Genomic DNA, 6,710 nt, shown 5'->3' on the forward strand with positions numbered 1-6,710 from the left:
AAACAATCAAGCCCCAAAGCAAGAGTGGTAATGTAGGCACCACAGGCAATAGATGACCCCTCCTTCAACTGGTATCTGCTAACAAAGTAAGCGGCCATACAATGTACCAAGTTGCACCTAATAGGTGCAAGTAGGAATACATAAAGAAAAGATCGGTTTGTGTGACCCACTCTTGGCCAGCCCCCCCCCCCCCCTCCCGATAATCTTGTGTAGGTATCGGTGCACCGAATCTCTCAAATCAGTAGCCCTTTCCTTTGTTCCATAAATATCAACACCAACCTGCGACCACCACACTGACAACTCCTGTAGGCCAATGTTTGTGTGAGTATCCAAGAAAAGATCAATCAACGTCTCCTCGTGGGTGTATAATCCAAGTGAAATTGCAAACCTTGGTAGAGTAAGGTTGAACTCCCTGCCACACAATCGAAAGGACACAGCAGAAACGGTCTAAATAGACTCGATCGGCACTTGATTGAAATCAAAATTGGATAACAACTCAAGTGTAATCTCTCGATACCCCACTTTGTTACTAGCATCAACCATGCGCCTCCAAGGAGTGTCTACCCCAATGATATTCTTGACACACTCTTTCTGACCCATTTTCTCCAAGAAAGACCAATCATTAATGCGCGGCTCAATAAAAGACATGTCGAGAAACTTAGCAAGTCGGTAATGAGCTTCTGTTTAGCGAGCAAACTGGAGAAAAATATGTGTATCGATTAGGTCATCCAACTCCTTCGGATCTGGAGTTGGCGAACGTTGTCTTCTGGGTGGCATAATCTGCAAATGAAAAAAAATAGAAAATGTAGACTTATGTACATATGTGCAGCAAGATTATATAGACTATTGTGGTATTCTTTTCACATATATATGTGCAGCAAGATTAATATATACCTTATATATATATTCAACATTATATATATCAGTATATGTTTTTAATCAATCACACAATGGCTCGTTTAAAGATTATATATATATATATATATATATATATATATATATATATATATATAAAATTTCTTTTTCAATCATTTATTTCATTCGCACAACCCGTTAATAAGAATTGAAAATGTATGCAAACTCGAAACAAACTGTTTCCTTTTCATAAATTTCCAAACTTTAAACGCCATCTCAATATCCAAACTTTAAACACTCGATATCCCAATTTTCACCAAACATCTTTTATCATTATCGTATACTCTTTATTTTTGTTGGATACATTTTTTAGCTAATGTAAACTTTTGGGTCAACCCGAACCCGACTAACCCGAACCTTAATAGGGTCGGGTTGTGGGTTAGTTTTTTTTTAACCCGAATAACCCAACTCGATTAAACCGAAACCCGATCGGGTTGACCCGATGAACACCCCTAAACACAATAACCACACTGCAATAAACAAACATGCTTATTAACTAATAACCTACACAAGGTATACATGGAAATAGGTTCATGAACAGCGAGAGTTTTCAAAACTGAACCAATGTAAGATCCAAATACGGTTTGATTGATACGACCTAAATTGGGTCATGAACAATGAGAGTTTCCACCGAATCCACGAAAAAACGAGATTTAAACAAGAAATTGGTTAATAGATGACGATACTAACCCGAATCGATGGAACAAAGACCGGAGAAGAACCGGTGGTGATGTGATGGCTTGAACACTAGAGGAAACGAGGCTTGTTAGGGTTAAAGTGTTTAAAATGCACCTTGTATAACCAACTTATAGTTCTTTTTATGAAAAAATGCATCTCGTGTAGTTCTATTTATTTATTAAAAATAAATTGCAACAAACTGCAAGATCATTTTTTTAATTAAACATAAACATTATATCGATTAAATGTTCAACCGGGCGTTACAAATAACTAAACAAATACTACAAATTCAACCGCTTGTTAGAAATAATTATTCGAAATCTACAAATTCAATCGGGCGTTTATAAGCTTCTAGTTCATCTGTAAACATTTTAACGCATAACTTATACAAATATTCCCATCCTTTTGCTTGACTATCTTTGATATGCTTCCATTCATTGTTAATCATTGGCATCGGGTATATCCCTGAAAACTGAACAACTACAAAATTATTTTCGTTGACATATTGAATAGGACGGTACCGTTATGTGGATCATTAAACAAGGTGAATATTGTTATACAATTATCGCTTGAAAATGAGTGAACTATAACCCCAAACCTAGCAGCAATCGAAAAACCCATGGATGGCATTTCCAAGCAGTATGCTCTGGGTGCAAAACCCGATTCGAACCAATTTAATCCATGGCGTACCTCTATTAAAAGCTTATTATCAAAGGCCTTCCAGTATTGTGCTTCATTAGCTTTTAATTGGTCAAGAAGCTCACTCAGTACCCACCTCCATTTATCTTCATCATAACCGAGAGCAACAATCGTTGCCCGATATCCACAGTTTCCGTCAGGTGCCACATTTTGTATAGTGTAACAAACGAACGAACTATGAGGTGTACTCGATCCAAATAATAACATTTGTCAATTTTGGATAAATTGTTTGTTCGATTAAACTGTAAACTGACCCGATTTGTAAACCGGATCTTTCGATAATATAAAATAATGGTTTTCATGTTACATAATAATCTCACACTTGTCAGAATTCAAAAACACCTTCTTATGGTCTTTAAAACGCTTAAAACGCCTTGAAAACGACCCAAAACAACCCGAAACCACTCGCGAAGCAAACCGGACCTGGCCACCCCACCCCTGACCACGCCGTGCCGTGTGGCCAATGGGAGGAGACCGGTCGTGCGGCGCCTAGCCCCATCTGCACACATGATTTCGTTGTTCTTGTTGCTATTTGTATTATTTGACTTGTTTAACCTTTTTAAACACATGCAAGTCTTGATATAAACCATGGAAAATAACTTTGACCACTACCTATATATACAAGCATATCCTCTTCATTTCCTCTTGCTCATTATCTCTTTTCTCTCCCAAACAAAGAACACATCTTCAAGGTTCTTAATAATCAAGCAACAACCTTTCTTTAATTTTGTTTTGTTACTTACTAATTGAATCTTGTGGTATAACATATATATAATATGCACCCCTTGTTTCCTTCGGCTTTCATCTTCTCCGGCCATGATCGGTTGAGGTGATATGCTACAAGGCAAGACTTCATGGAGGACTCATTATAGTTCTTGATTATACTATTTTCCTTTAATGCTTACTTGTCTTGCTTATATTATAAGTAGTTTAGTTTCTAATTCATGTTTAAAGAGTTCCATGGTATTAGGTATGAAGTCACTAGCCTCGGTCTTATCCCGAGTTGAGAACCGAACCAAATCGAACTCTTGTTTACTAGTTATGTTTTAAATAGTTAAATAAACATGTTTATGTAATATTTGAATATTATAACTTCTAAAACCATTTTTATAGTTCTATGGTATTTGGTTATGTGAAAACCATCCTCGGTATCATTCCGAGTCAAGGATCGAACCAAAACTGAACTAAACCGAGTTCACTCGCTTAAGACACTCAAGGGTGTTTTTGGCCACCGAAACTCATCTTTTCTTCAAGAATTCAATTTAAACTAATTTTAAGTTATTTTATCAACAAACTTGGTGTGTCGGAATCCAACTTTATCTTATAACAAGTTTGGACCGGTGAAACCAAATACTCGCTTAACGGACGTTAAGGTTCTTCACAATAGAACTATATGCTTGGTTAAGTCTTTTGATTTTTATTGAGTTATCTCATGACATTTATCACTTTGGAAAGTTGACTTTGAGTTTAGTTAATTTATCTAGACTCAAGTTGACAAATCCAACACTCGATTAAAACAATGTTTTGGTATTTATATAACCAAGGGTCTTGCAATAGTGCATTATAACCCACATAAGTTACTTAACATAGGTTGAGTAATATTTATGAATGAAATACCAAGACTCGGTTTTGGGTAAACTTACTTTTTAAAACATGTCTTTAATTTCCCAAATATTTACATTTTTAAACCATAAACTTCATTTATTTACTTTACTTGTCATATTTTTCTTTAAACCCTTCAAAGACTATCTACTAACTTAAGACCCGTTCAATCTAGGTCTTGCTCGTTAAACCGATCTCCGATTATTCACGAATCAATCATTCAAGTTACTTTGTTAAACTGAGTACATTTCATCCCCCGTTTTCACTTTTATATTTTGGGGGTAACATGCATACTTATTCAAAACAAGAATGATTTATTATACTCATTTCTCAAACCACAAACTTTAAGGTGTATGATACTTAGAATACTTACTCTATTATGTGTTATATGTCTCATATTCTTTACGTGCACGAGTGTTTATTTTTATATTGTTGTTGAGCCTCAATAAGTATGATCATACGCTCCCCTAACTACTTAGCCTTGTGCTAGTAGAATAGGGTCTCATTATCCAAGTATGTCGGTTGTTACCGATTAGAAAGCATCCTCATTTACATATGTTTTATATGCCACAATTGATGCAATTATTTATAGTATCATACACGTTTGTGGATTTCGCTCATATTATATATACTCAAAACTATGAAATTGCTCACCAACATACGTGTTGACAAATATTATGTCACACCCCGACCAAAGGCGGCGGAACATGCCGAGGTGTAACGGTTACCCATAAGCACATGACACTAAATAAAGAGAAAATATTTAACAAACTCATTTCATTTCACAACATCGAAAATGTCACATAGCAAATATTCATAAATAGTCATAACAAGATATCACAAAATATAGCAAATTAAATATTGTTCATTTTACTAATATCCTAATGGTCTTGATGACGTTTTCTTCACAATCCCAAATCAACCAAGATGCAAACCTGTAACATTTCATAAAATAAAGTTTATCAACACAAAGGTTGGTGAGAAATTCATAAGTTTGAGCATATAAGTATATAATAAGAAGAGCCACAATATTGTATACGAAACAACAAATAACTAGAAATAATTTGGATAATATGAGGTCGCTAATAAGAATACATTAGCAGCGCCGTCTACAAGAGAATACAAAATAGATTCGGATTTCATGAGGTCGTTAACAAGAATACATTAACGGCACCGTGCTATAAGAGAATGTCATATAGTTCACGGATTTATGGATCAACCTTCCAAAAGGGATAAAACACATAAGCATATAAACATATAAGCATAGAACACCAAATCGAGCATTTATTTAAGTAAGTATACAATAACGGTTGTGGTTTAAGAATCAAGTATAAAGCATTTAATTTGAATAAGGATGAAATGTCAGCCCTAAAACGAAAAGTAGAAAATGAGGTATGAAAATACTCACGTTCAAGTAATAAACTTGAAAGATGATAATTTGGAGATTTTCCGTAACGACGGGTTTAACGATAAATGCCTAAAAGGAAAGAAGTTTCGGATTTAGAAAGGTTGTCTTGAAAGTCTTTAAGTAAAATAAATGTTGAGAAATGTAAACAATTAAAGTTCAAGGTTTAAAAATATAACTATTTAAGAACTTATAATAATAACCCTTTTAAAATATAATTTTGCTCGAAATCGGGTTAAAGTATCTAACCTTAATATTTAGGTTGAGTAATAAGGTGGGTAAAATGCAAGAATGCAAGTCCCTTTGGAATAAAGATACTAAAACTGGTTTTAACGAGTGTTTGGGTTGTTGGTTCGGGTCTTGACAATTGGTCTAACCCAAAGTCAACTTTCCAAAATATTAAATGTTATGAGATAACTCATAAAAATCCAATAATACTTAACCAAGTATGTAGATCTATTGTTTTAGAACTAACAACGTACGTTAAGCGAGTGTTTGGTTTTGTCGGTCCAAACTTTGTTATGAGATCATGTTGGATCCAACATTTCCAAGTACTTAAGAAAATAGTTAAAATCAGTTTGTAAACTATTTTTAAAGAAATATACAAGTCTTGATAGTTAAAAACACACTTGTGTGTCTTAAGTGAGTGAAAATCGGTTTAGTTCGGTTTGGTTCGGTTTCCATCTCACATAAGTTCGTAGATGGTTTCCACATGCCCAAATATCCAAGAACTTGTATAATAATGTACAAATGAAAATACTTATGTTTTACAACCAAAAAGTTAACAATAAAGTCTTTAAACAAAAGTTCGGTTTTCGATTCGGATCTAGTTTCGAGTTAAGACCGAGGTTAGAATCCACAAACCCATAACCATGGAACTTATAAAAATGATTTTATAAACTAAGATCTAACATTAAACATGTTTAAACAAGTATTTAACAAAAACTAGTAAGCAACGTTCGGTTTACGGTTTAGAGCTATTTACGGTTAAACCGAAGCATAGACTCTTAAAACCCATAACCATGGAACTTGTAAATAAACTTAAATTATAAGAAGTTAAGCATGGTTAGTATGTATAAACAAGTTATATATATATATATATATCAAGAACATGAAGTCCTCCATGAAGCCTTGCCTTACAAGGTCCGAAACCTCACCGATCGAGACCGGAGAAGTAACTACCAAAGGTAAAAAGGGGTGTATATTAAATATATGTTATACCACCATATTCAAGTATTATTAAGACTATATAAGTTAATTAGAATGAAAGATTAAACTCAGTTAAATAAACAACCTTGAATCTATGAAGTTTTAGAGAAAATTTGGAGTTGTAGCAGGGGAAAATCAAATGAAATGGTGGTGTATATATAGGGTAATGTTGGTGGTCAAATATGGGTGAGAGATACAATAG

Source organism: Bidens hawaiensis, unplaced genomic scaffold, assembly GCF_021521415.1.
Source record: "Bidens hawaiensis isolate Kalapana, Puna unplaced genomic scaffold, B.hawaiensis_p1.1 tig00006678_1, whole genome shotgun sequence".
Taxonomy (NCBI): domain Eukaryota; kingdom Viridiplantae; phylum Streptophyta; class Magnoliopsida; order Asterales; family Asteraceae; genus Bidens; species Bidens hawaiensis.